This window comes from Eretmochelys imbricata, chromosome 10, assembly GCF_965152235.1.
Source record: "Eretmochelys imbricata isolate rEreImb1 chromosome 10, rEreImb1.hap1, whole genome shotgun sequence".
In the NCBI taxonomy this organism is placed as follows: Eukaryota; Metazoa; Chordata; order Testudines; family Cheloniidae; genus Eretmochelys; species Eretmochelys imbricata.
In genome coordinates, this window is record NC_135581.1 from 22750962 (window position 1) to 22764296 (window position 13335).

The 13335-nt window shown below is 50.1% G+C and overlaps 1 protein-coding gene across 8 annotated transcripts in view; it reads right to left on the reverse strand.

Moving 5' to 3' along the window:
- Positions 1–8831, reverse strand: part of SNN (stannin) — a 47169-nt gene extending 38338 nt beyond the window's left edge. For 7 of the 8 annotated variants that reach the window (XR_013347259.1, XR_013347258.1, XR_013347257.1 and 4 more), the window contains exon 1: positions 8698–8831. The gene's annotated coding sequence lies outside the window, so the exon portion shown is untranslated. Of the gene's footprint in view, positions 1–8633 lie in introns of all 8 variants that reach the window. The other variant, XM_077827679.1, reaches the window with a different exon arrangement.
- Between the last annotated feature and the right edge of the window lie 4504 nt (positions 8832–13335).

Sequence of the window (13335 nt, forward strand, 5' to 3'; positions counted from 1 at the left end):
TAATACTAACATGAGCTCCCAACAAAGAGGTTCTAGGTCTCATGCCAGTATCTCTGAAGGGTTCTTCCCTTTCAGATTCCACCTCTTGTGTTTCTCAGCCATGCAATTCCATTCCCACTCTGCACCAGCAGTCAACTGAATTAAACTAGCTCTTTAGAGAATGTTTTGTATGGGGCCTCTGAAGTATTGTCTTAGTGCAGGACCCATTACCTCTTCCCTGACCTTCTCCATAAGATACTAGTGAGTTGCCTTCCTTAACAACCCAAATTCCTAGTGGCTTGGGCTTTTACTTTAAGTAGCCCACAACTGGTTCCAAAGAGACTAGTTCATTCTTAGGGTTTCTTGGCGTCTGGATGAAAAATGTGCTGGAACATTCAGCACACTTATAGCAAGAAAATGCTGATTTCGCTAATTGCTTCATAAGATAAATTCTAGCAGTTCCAAAAAACACTGACTTTTTTCCACAGTAATATTCAATGGAAGGGAAGATTTAAATTCAAGTATCAGTGTAAGGCAGATAAAAGTATGCTATCAGTTATTTACTCCAAATACTTATCAACACCTTAACTCCAAAGTGAGACAGACTTTGGATATGCTAGACCAGAGGTAGGCAAACTACGGCTCGTGGGCCAGATCCAGCCTGTGAGCCATTTTAAGCCAACCTCGCTCCAGCCAGGGTGCTGGGTTGCAGGGCACCACACAGCTCAGCCCCACTCTGCTGCTCCAACCAGAGTGCTGGGTCGGGCCACACCATGCAGCTCCCAGAAGCAGCTGCATGGCCCTGCTCCGAGGCTTGGGGGCTGCCCCACATGAACGGGCATGCCACTGTTTCCAGGAGCCGCTTGAGGTAAGCGCTGCTCACAGCCTGCACCTGAGCCTCTTCCCATGCCCCAACCCCTGCCCTGATCCCCCTCCTGTTCTCCAAACACCTCAATCCCAGCCTGGAGCACCCTCCTGCACCCCCAACCTCTCATCCTCAGCCCCACCCCAGAGGCTGCACCCCCAACCAGAGCCCTCACCGCCCCCCCCCACCATGCCCCAATTTAGTGAGCATTCATGGCCCGCAATAAAATTTCTAGTCCCTGACGTGGCCCTCAGGCCACAAAGTTTGCCCACCCTTGTGGTAGACAGATTAGATTTTTTGTACAAAGTCTTTTAAAATTTAACATTTCACATGGGGGGGGGGGGGGGGGGGAGTGGTTGGAAGAGAGGGGAAAGTGATACAAAAGGAGACCAGTATGTCATCCAAGGAGAGGGAGAACACAAGGTTCACTTTTCTTATTCACTCTGCAGTGTAGCTATACCCTAAAGCAGGAGGTGTGACTGCAGCTCATGTAGGCACATACCTGAGGTGCTAGCTTTGATCTAGCTAAGTTAAACATCTAAGTAGATCAAAGCTAACCAGTGTATAGCATTGTGGCTGTGGCAGCAGCTTGAGCTAGCCTCCTGAGTACAACTCCACCTGGGACCCTGCGTATAAATGCAAACGGCTAGCCGGTTGCACAGCTAAACTGCTATGGTTACCTGAGCATTGATCTAGCTGCAGCAAAGCTAGCTAGCTCAGATATATGCCTATATGAGCTGCAATCATAGCTCCTGACACTAGTATAGGCATTCTTAGTCACGACAAATAGACTGGGCCTTCCTTACTAGAGAAGTCAGAAGACAGTATGGGGAGGTCTGAACAATCTGTGTAAGTATTTCTATGGATTCTGTTAATCAGAGTGACCAGAATGATATTTAGATACAAGTCTGCTTTCAGGAGTAACCTGGGTTGTCTACACACTATAGTAATAGCAGTCGCAGTCCTAGTGGGGATGTATACAGTAAAATTTTTAAAAAGACAAAGTGCACTGTTCCAGATTATTGGCATTTAGCTACATAATTTGTAATATTTCAAGTTAGGCCCCAATGCACCCTGGCTCAAGACGTAGCATGCTTAAGACCAGGGGTAATCAATAATTTTGTCAAGGTCCAAATTTCTTGGTCAAGATGTAGTCAAGGTCCAGACTCCAGAGAAAATACAAAAAATAAAGATTTCATGGTCCACTCAAAAGCATCTAGATTTGGCCCATGGTTTGCCTATTAATTACCACTGGTTAAGATGCTTAACTTTAAAACCACCAGCCACTGGCCATCTTATTCTTGAGGCAATATCATGATCTCACACCCAAGTCTCCATCCAAGCTGACACATGTACGTATTCACTCTCTATCAAAAATTAAGTAGAGACCCACTAATATTTAAATTTCAAGTGGACACACAAAGGCTTTTTAGTCTCAAAGTTTCAGTTCTGAACATTCTGCTCCAAGAAGTTTCTCTTTGCTATCTGCAAGTGATAGCTGTTGTGAGGTTACTGATTAACCTCCCTATTCAGCGCTGTTCCAAAGACCTCAGAAGTCCTTGTTTTATTTTTGTAGTGGCCAGGCAGTGTTTGAGATGCTACTAGATTAAAAAAAAAAATTTGCTAGATGTGTCAGCTTTTAGAAAACCCAGTCTGTTTGAACACCACAGATTCTACACAGCACATATCCCTGATTATTGTAATTAAGGGAAAGGTGTGGAGAGGCAAACAAAAAGGAGAAACCAGTCTAACTTGATAAAGATGAATAGAAACAGATGATGTATTTAGAGACTAGGCTTCCTTGTCAAGGAAAAATACCATACTTCTGAACATTCTGCTGTTAAACAGAATTAACTGTTAGTACTAAAGTATGCACGTATATCGGGGCTGTAAAAACTTCTAATAAAAGTTAAATGTGTATAGCACTACACTACAGTATACTTCTCACTAAAGAAAAGTGGCTGAGATTTCAGTAAGTGCCTATTTTTAATTGCTATACTTTCCATAGCAGAATTGTAGTTAAAGAACTTGGAAAAAGACTTATGCCTCCTAAATACAGCTACTTTGGTATTTTAACATCTGGTTTGGCCATTAACCAAGTTAATGGAACTCTGAGATTAAATCCAATATTTAAGGTAACTGCAAACTAACTACTCCAAGCTCTTGAGAGTGCTGGCAAGGCACGGAGAGCGCTCTGACTCCACGGCTACAGCGCTGCTGGTACTCCACCTCAGCAAGACTATTAATGCTTGTTGCATAGTGGCTGAAATGCCCAGGTGTCAGTGTGAACAAGGTGTTGCACTACTGCACTGTGATCGGCCTCTGGAAACATCCTGTAAGTGGCCACTCTTCTCATTGTTGTGACAGTGGGCATAGGAATGCAGAAATGCCCTTTCAAAGCTCTGTTTCGGAGAAAAAGCAAACATTTACTGTTCTCTATGAGAGAGAAAGAGGGGTGTGTGGGTAAGGGGGGGTCTAAGCTTACAAGACAGCATGCTGACACACAGCACCCCAAAAGCCCCCTCTCCCTCCCCCACATACATACAACACACTCCACCCCAGCCCCATTTGAAAAGCACGTTGCAGTCACATTGGGAGTTGCTGCCCATAATGCACCACTCCCAATGCCGCTGCAAATGTGGCCACGCCAGTGTGCTGTCAGCATGGACAGACTGCAACACTTTCCCCAATGTGCTCTACAAAGGTGGGTTTAACTCCCAGCGCTCTATATCTGCAAGTGTAGCCATGCCCTAAAAAGCCTACTCTGTAAGTTCTGTTTTTCTTGGCAGTCATATTTACTGCAAGTGGCCCATAGTTCATTCTAAATGCAATGTGAATTTGCAACCCCATTCAAGACTCAACACCAGTACAAGTGATGTGTAGTGAAGAAGCCAGAAAAAGACCAAGGGGAAAACCCATTAGGGGTCCAAGTGTATCATTTGGACACCAATACGTACTGGTGTCCAAACTTCATTTGCTGCATTTTACAGAAATGAAGAATTCATTTCTATCATGCATCCACTATAGGCAAGTACTTATTTCTGTGCCAATACCAGCCATAATTAGAGACTGTTACACTACTCTTGGTGGCCAGAATATTTACTCCAGAAGAAATTCTATGCCAAAATTTAAAACTCTGCACACTTCTAAAATTCTGAATATTTTGTCAATAAAATGTGGAGGCTCCAGCATGGCAGTGGGGAGCACAGGACACTGGGTGCAAGGAGGAGGGAAACCACCCTGCACCCCTACTCCTCCCCTCCCTGCCCCCCCATCAGCGATTACCCTGACACATCACACATTCCAAGAGCCAGCCTGGCCCTGCCCCTCAGATCTAGGCACACCAAGACAGTGAGCAAAAAAAGACAGACTCTCACACATGCCCAGTCCTTGCCCCTGGACCCAGGTGTGGGGCAATCTGGGTGCAGGTGCCTCAGTGAGGGGCCCTGGTACAGGGGGATCTGGATGCCCAGGGAGTTCATTGGGGTTCCAGGTATGGGGGATGGGACTCTGAGGGGTCCAAGTGAAGGTAATTGGGGCTCAGTAGGGCAGACTGGGTGTGGGGGGGCTAAGTGGGGGTCCAGCTGCAGCAGGTTGGGGCTCAGTGGAGTGGGGGTTGGTGTGGGGGGCTTGTCAGGGTGGTATGGAATAAGGCTAGTCAGGATGGGGGTCTGAGTTTAGGAGGCTTAGCAGGGTACGGTCTGGGTGCAAGGGTGGGTTGCAGCTGCAAGAGGGACTGAGGGGGATGACATGGGTAAGCAGCTCACCATACAGTGACCTCTTTTCAGCCCCCCCTTCCCCCATGGCTGAGGAGCAATGGGGCAGGAAGTAGGGGTGAAGTGGGGTTCCTGTACCTGGGGGAGGTGCCTGGGGGTGGGTCTTGAAGGAGAAGAGGAAGTCCTGTTCTTCCCCTGCCCCCAGTCCAGATAGGACTAGCAGCTAAATCTGGTGTAGGGTAGGACCCACCAGCAGGGCTAGCTCTAGGTTTTTTGCTGCCCCAAGCCAAAAACTTACTGCCCCAAGTTCTGAGAAGGCAACTTCCCAAGCCAAAAAAAAGAACCACCCCTGGAATTGTGCCTCCCCAAGCACACGCTTGCTTTGCTGGTGCCTAGAGCTGGTCCTGGCCACCAGCCAGCTCTCCGGGTGCCAGAAATGATGTTCCCACACTGCTCGGGAGGGATGCATGACTGCTCTTGCGGCTTCCCTGTCAGAAGTCCTTTCTCCACAGGGGAACAAAAATCTGTGGGGGACATGAATGCTGCATGCACAAAGTAGTGCAGAATTCCCCCAAGAGTAAATATAGTGTTCAAACTGAAAATAATCCTCACTTGTCTGGCCTTAGTGCTACCTTCATATGATAGTTTAACTTACAATCACTTGGACAGAAGTGCAAGTTAAATAAATTGACAGATTACCATTACATATACTTTCACTCACAAACTGGGTTCATTTTGTTACTCCTTTAATGTAGATATTCTGAAGGGCAACTTTCTGCCAGGAAGTAAGTTAGTTGTCTGTTCCGTTTCTCCCCCATCCCCCCCTCCAACTAAGCTTTTCACCATCTGTTTCCTGTTGGATAATCTTCAAAAGGAAACTAGTTTAGCTGTCAAATAGCAGGTTAAAAACTTAGTTAATAAAGCTTAAACTTGGCATACCTGAATTGATATTCCTACTCCACACGTTTCATGTCTATCATATAGCAATGGAACTGCATGCAGATATCTAGTATCCATTTTGAGTGTCTTAGACAGTTACAATTGGACCAGATTTTATATTTCTGTGATCAATGGACAAAAGGTAGGCAAATGGAGGCCAGAGTGGTTCTCAAGTGACTGTGTTTTCCATGTTACTAGCCACATTTAATCATATTTAAGATGTTACTAGATTACACACTGTTGGGGGGAATTTGCATGAGATACTAACGGCCTGCTCCCTCTGACCTCTGTAGTAAACTTTCTATTTACTTCAGGGGCAGCAGGAGCCCAATTTTTAGCCAAAGTCAATACACAAGGCATTTATTTAAACACAAATTGTTGCAGAAGACCTAAAATTTTGATGCATAGGGATATCTGTCTGGTGTCCATCTCACCTTATTGTGGAGCTCCAATAAGAGGCATACTAAAATTACAATGACCCAGTACACTAATTGTAGAAAGCAAAAAATACCTGTGTTCAACTTTGTCCTTTTTTAATATGTATTAGGTTTGCTAAACTAATAAAAGGTACAAATTCCAATTGCATGTTTCAGTGGAATGCTGATTTCCCCCCCCCCCCCCCCCCACCCAAGCCAGATACTCCACATCTAAGGGTATGCCTACACTACCACTGTAGTGGTGACTTACTATAGTGACAGAAGGGATCCCCGCTCCCCATTTTTAGTAATTCACCACCTTGAGACACTGGCTAGCTCAACAGAAGAATTCTTCCGTCAAACTAACTGCACCTACCGGGGGGGGGGTAAGCAGACCGAAGGATGTCACACAGGGTGTGTTTTTTTTTTTTCCACATCCCTGAGCAATGTAGCTAAGTCTACCTAAGTTTTTAGGGGTAGACCAGGCCCTACTTGGCACCAAGCCCTTTATTCCAAAAGAACAGCTTTGACAAAGTGTTTCATTGTGAACCACCCCCGCATCCCCCTTTTTAAAAAAAGCTTTGAAATCTCTATAGTTTTGCCAAACAAAGGCTAGATACCCTCACTTACATCTATCTCTAATATTAAGTCATTTAAGAGAACGCATTATTAGCTGTTTATCTAAGAGCTCCATAGATTTCAGCAGTTGAAAATGTTTAGACTCTGTAAGCTACCAAAAATGAAGTGCACTGACAGGTAGTAACTGAATAACCCTGATCCACCCAGTTAGTTAAATGCAGTTTGTTGCAGCAGTAGAAGACTGGAGAAGTCCCTGATCAATCTAAGCACCACCTCTTGGAGCAGTGATTTACCTACACCAACCAAAGCCCTTCCTCCTTCCTGGCATAGGTAGAGTCTTCACTAAAGCACAACAGCGGTGCATTGGGCATAAGTCCTCTGCCAGTGTTTTCCTGCACTATTCAGGGTTGCACTGTGTTTTATGCACAATCTCTAGAGACTAATATTTTGCCCTTAGCTTTTCTGTCTCCTGTGTGCGCATGCATGCACACACAGATAGTTACATAACTATGTCTGCACACACAGAGATGGTCCTTGGTATAGAAAGGGCAAAACCTGGTCTGTCCTTTTGTATAACCTGCTTGCAGGTTACAGAGGAGTCTGCAGTATGAAGTAGACTGGCAGTTACTAGCTGCATATAATTCTCCACTGACTATATTCAAAAGCTGTATACAGTTTGTCTACAGACAGGTCTGCACCTACATGGCTGCCAGGAAAGAAAATATGCTAGGCAGTACAGCACATACTGTGCAGATATAGACACTTTTGAACGTGTAGTCCTACTGACCATTACATTGACAGTACGAACAGCTATGATGTGCAGACAAGTTAGTTTAATATCAAGACAGTCCAATGAAGTTATAACCAGAACACAAGTTTTTTCCAGGTGATTTGGAAGGGGGGTTACTCCAGAAAGTACTGCTATATACAAGTAACAGGTTTTTTAAAGCTGTAACCCACAATGCACAGGCAAGAAGATGATGCAAAATGGCAACTGTAGTTTGAATATGCCTTTTAAGATTTCATACTTCACACCCCATGGTGTGGAGGAGGTGGTGAAATAAGAAATCTCCTCTGCCTCTTGAATTTTGCAGCCTTTTTAAGGATGTAACCTTTCTTCTACAACCTGGAAAGCAAAGATGCTACGTTTGTCAGGCAGCAATGTGCACTGGTTACAGATCGCATCCACAAGGTGAGACTGGGGGAAGGTTCGGAGGCGGGGTGGAGCTGGGGGCACATGGAGAAAAACGTGATGTATCCAGACAGCGCAGGGAGACAGATCTGTGCCAGCCCTTATCTCTGAAAGCCAGTGATTCCGTCACTCCGAGTATTTGCACAACAAGAGGAGCCCGTGACCCAGGAGAGGCATCTGAATCACACGGTGCGGGTGGTTGCAAGGCGACCTGTACAGATGATGCAAAGCATTGCAGAACAGGGTATTCTGCTACGTGATGTGCGCCGTTACTGAGGGGCTCAAGGCACGAACCAGCGCCGGGCGCTAAAGCTGCAATCCCGGTTAACTCCCCGCGTCTTGCGAGTGGATGAGGGGGCTCCAGCTCTCTCCTCCCCGAGGAAGGGGCGGGATGAGCTTTGCGGCTGGCAAACGCCAGACACGATCCCGAATCAGCGAGGGACGCTACAAGGCCGCCCCCCCCCCCCTTTTTGTTTGTAGGTTGCGCTCGGAGCGGATATCCCCGCCCCCTGGGAACCGGAGGGGGGGGCGCGGGGGGTGCAGGGGAGATCCGGGCAGCTGAGCTCGCTGCAGACACAAAGAGCAGCTATAATGCAGCCGCCTGTGCGGGGCTTTCCCTACCACAGCTCCCCGAGTGGCTCTCTTGCCCCCCCCCCCAACAGGCGTCGTCTCTTCTCCGCCGCCCTCCCCCCCAATCTCGAGGCACTAGCGTGGGAGGGGGCTGCCCTGCACCCAGACAGAGACGGGAGCAGAAATGGCTGAACCTACTAAAGGCTTTAGGGAGGAATACAGCGTCGTCGTCCCTGCCTGCCCTCCCCCGCGGCGCTCGGGACAAAGCGACCGGCCCCGGGCCACAGGGGGCGCGGGGAGAAGCAAGCCGCTTCCGCTGGCTGCATGCAGAGGAGCGACCCGCGTTGGGGCGAGCAGACAGGCGGCCCGCCGCCTACCAGGCGCCCGGCTGCAGGCAAAGGACCGGCCCGCTCCTTCAGCCGCCGCCTTGCCGGCACTCACCCTGGCTCACGGGCGCTCCCCGCTGCACTCCGTGCCAGGCACCCGGCGCGGGCGGCTGGCTGCCCCGGTGCACACGGAGCGCGGCCGGCCACGCACCATCCCGAGCGAAGCCACCAGACGCGACCCGGGCAGCGACGGCTCGTTACTCTGCAGCTCCGCCTTATATAGGGGTAGGGGCGGCGCGGGGCGGCGGCCAATCGGCGCGCGGTGCCCGGGCCCTGGCTAGCAACAGCTGACGGGGGCGGAGTGGGGCGGGGGGCTCGGTGACAGCGGCGAATGGAAGGGATCCAACCGCCCGAGACACGCCGGGAGGGGTGGGACAGCGACCGGGACAGGGCGAGGGCCCTCCCCCCGCACCAACCGGGCCGCCCTCGATCGATCCCCTCCCCTCGAGCGAACCCCCCCCGCACCAGCCGACCCTCTCCCTCCGCGCCAGCCTGACCACGCCCCCGCCTTCGAGCGAGACCCCTCCGCACCAGCCCGACCCCGCCCCTCGATGGAGGCCGACCCCCTCCCTCCGCGCCAGCCTGACCACTCCCCCGCCTTCGAGCGAGACCCCTCCGTACCAGCCCGACCCCGCCCCTCGAGCGAGCCCCCCCCCCGCACCAGCTTGACCACTTCCCCGCCTTCGAGCGGGACCCCTCCGCACCAGCCCGACCCCGCCCCTCGAGCGAACCCCCCCGCACCAGCCGACCCCCTCCCTCCGCGCCAGCCTGACCACTCCCCCGCCTTCGAGCGAGACCCCTCCGCACCAGCCCGACCGCGCCCCTCGAGGGAGGCCCCCGCACCCTCCGAACCCCTTCTTCCCTGCTCTCGAGCGAGCCCCCCCTCCGCGCCAGCCCGGCCCCTCCCTCCGCCTTCCAGCGAGCCCCGGCACCAGCTGAACCCCTTCTCCCTGCCCTCGAGCGAGCCCCCCTCCCCTCCGCGCGAGCCCGGCCCCTCCCCCACAGCCCTTGAGCGAGGTACCCCCGCACCAGCCCGGACCTCCGATGCTTCAAGCGAGCCTTCCCCCTCACGAGCCCTCCCTTTCCCCCTGGAGTCTGCGAGGACCCTCCCTCCCACCTTATCTTTCCTGCTGGTGGTGCCTTCCGTGAATGGGTGGGTCCTGCTTCCCAGAGCCACCTGGACCCTGGTGCTGGAGCAGGTGAGGGCCCAGCTGCTGGCAGAACAAGGACAGGGCGCAGGGCCCATCCAAGGCACACTCACTCCAACCCGCTTTTAAGAAATATAGGGTGTGGGGAAGAGGCCTGGCCCTTCCCCCCCCCCCCCCAATGCCCATGGGTTCCAGAGTTGTCAGGCTTTCCAGGGAGATTGGGTCGGAGGTTTTGCCTGCAGTAGCCGGTAGTCCAGGTTTAACATTTACATGCCTTGTTCACCACTCACCAAGGCCTCTGCACAGATGCCACTTTCAGGTGTTCTTAGTGTTCTCCTCTGTTAGCAGAGCCGATAATCTACCCAGCCCTCCATCCCCAACCACCTCAGATCTTGCCACATAGTGTAAGGGCATGCCAGGCATAGGCGTGGGAACTAGAGGTGTGGGGTGTGCTGCAGGACCTCCAGGTTTTACATGGGCTCTGCTCCCGGCCCTGCATGTGAGGGTCCCAGCTCCACGCCTGGGGCTCTGCTTCTGGCACCCAACGCAGGGTCCCAGCTACCGGTTCAGAGCCCAGGGCTCCCGTTCTGGCCCTGCATGCAGGGTTCTGGCCCCATGCCTGGGGCTCTGCTTCTGGCCCTGCACATGGGATCCTAGCTGCTGGCCCCTCACCTAGGGCTTGGTTCCCCTCCTGGCCCCATACTCAGGGTCCTGGCTTCCTTCACACCTGCATCTCTACTCCTGGTCCCACACATGGAGTCCTGGCTGCCACTCCACACCTGGGGCTCTGTTCCCGACCCCACATGCAGGGTCCCAGCCCCACACCCAGGGCTCCACTCCCAGCCCCACATGCAGGGTCCTGGCTGCTGGCCCCATGCCCACCTCCAGCTTCGGCCTCCTTACCTCTGTCCAGGTCCCCCGCCCGTCCCATGGACATGGCCCTGCTCCCATCCCCAGCTCGGGGGAGACAGGGCTGAGGGGGCTGGCTTTCAGCATCCCCACTAGTAAAAGTGTTCCAGCACCACTGATGCTGGAGATCTGTCACAGCAGCCTGAGACTGGCAAAATACAGGGGCATGCAGAAAAATCCCTTCTTCAACCCTGCATGATCACACTGCTGCAAGAACCCCAACAGGTTTGGCATTCATCATCATTCTGGATAAGTATACAAGCTTGAGAATGGGTATCTAACCTACATATTGCAGAATAGATTCAATCACATATGCATAGAAAGCAGGACAAAGCAATCTAGATTAAACACCTAGCTTTCTCTAATTAAATCAGTGCAACAAACTACATAAGTATGGCTTTTCCCCTTAATATGAGAGTTGGCCTAGTCAATAGCACCAAGCCACAACACTCAAGGTTTTTGCCAGCTTCTGTTGCAATTCAACCTATACAGACAGTGCAAAGCATTTCAGAACAGCATACTGTATTATACTGAACCTGTACAGCGTTTATAAGGAAGGGGAAGCTACCGCCTTGAAAGGAGAATTTATTCCGTGGTCCATGTGGTATTTTTATTTTAGTAGCACCTCAATCACAATCAAGGCCCCATTCTGATAGGCATTGTACAACAAGATTCCCACATTCTTCAAAGCCTTCTAATGTCAATTTGTGCTTTATTTGTATTGTGGTAGCACCCAGAGGACCAAACCCTAGTGGGCTGGACACTGCGTGAACAAACATAACTAAGGCATAACTAAGTTGATCCAAAGAGTTTTACAATTTATGTAAATCTCACTAGGGATGTCTATTTCCAGACCTATGTTTAATATTAGTTATTCCCTCCCAAATTTTTGTGATACCTTGTACTCCACCTGTAACCAGATTAAGGGGTTTCTTCAATCTTTCTCTGAAACATCTGGTAGTAGTTGCTGTCGGAGGATACTAGAGTTGAGCAATCACTGTTATAATGCAGGATGGCAGTTGCCAACAAAACAAAAACCAGCTTGTTCCAGAAATAGCCCTTGAAAAGTTAAAGGTTGATAAAATGTTCTAGAGAACCCTTCTGCAAGAACCTTTCCTCACCTCAGTCCCTGGAAAAATCATGGAGCAGGTCCTCAAGGAATCAATTCTGAAGCACTTGGAGGAGAGAAAAGTGATCAGGAACAGTCAGCATGGATTCACCAAGGGCAAGTCATGCCTGATTAATCTAATTGCCTTCTATGACGAGATAACTGGCTCTGTGGATGAGGGGAAAGCTGTGGACATGTTATTCCTTGGCTTTAGCAAAGCTTTTGGTACAGTCTCCCACAGTATTTTTGCCAGAAAGTTAAAGAAGTATGGGCTGGATGAATGGACTATAAGGTGGATAGAAAGCTGGCTAGATTGTTGGGCTCAATGGGTAGTGATCAATGGCTCCATGTCTAGTTGGCAGCCGGTATCAAGTGGAGTGCCCCAACAGTCAGTCCTGGGGCCGGTTTTGTTCAATATCTTCATTAGTGACCTGGCGGATGGCGTGGATTGCACCCTCAGCAAATTTGCAGGTAACACTAAACTGGGAGGAGAGCTAGATATGCTGGAGGGTAGCGATAGGATACAGAGGGACCTAGACAAATTAGAGGATTGGGCCAAAAGAAATCTGATGAAGTTCAACAAGGACAAGTGCAGAGTCCTGCATTTAGGACGGAAGAATCCCATGCACTGCTACAGCCTAGGGACCAAATGGCTAGGCAGCAGTTCCGCAGAAAAGGACCTAGGGGTTACAGTGGACGAGAAGTTGGATATAAGTCAACAGTGTGCCCTTGTTGCCAAGAAGGCCAATGGCATTTTCGGATGTATAAGTAGGGGCTTTGCTAGCAGATCGAGGGACGTGATCGTTCTCCTCTATTCGACATTGGTGAGGCCTCATCTAGAGTACTGTGTCCAGTTTTGGGCCCCACACTACAAGACGGATGTGAAAAAATTGGAAGGAGTCTAGCAGTGGGCAACAAAAATGATTAGGGGACTGGAACACATGACTTATGAGGAGAGGCTGAAGGAACTGGGATTGTTTAGTCTACGGAAGAGAAGAGTGAGGGGTGATTTGATAGCTGCTTTCAAAGGGGGACACATGAAAGGGGGTTCCAAAGAGGATGGATCTAGACTGTTCTCAGTGGTAGCAGATGAGAGAACGAGGAGTAATGGTCTCAAGTTGCAGTGGGGGAGGTTTAGGTTGGATATTAGGAAAAACTTTTTCACTAGGAGGGTGGTGAAGCACTGGAATGTGTTACCTAGGGAGGTGGTGGAATTTCCTTCCTTACCAATTTTTAAGGTCAGGCTTGACAAAGCCCTGGCTGGGATGATTTAGTTGGGGATTGGTCCTGCTTTGAGCAGGGGGTTGGACTAGATGACCTCCTGAGGTCCCTTCCAACCCCGATATTCTATGAAAAGTTACAGCATTTTCAGAAAAAAATAGCCCATTTTACCATCTCTCATCTTTTATTTGTTATCCAGAGCTTGCATAACTCCTTGCCTGCTTTTTATAAGCTTCACTTTACTGGTGGTTTACTTTTAATGAGTTGAATAAAACGTGTTAGTCATGTGTTCATGATCAGCTGTGAA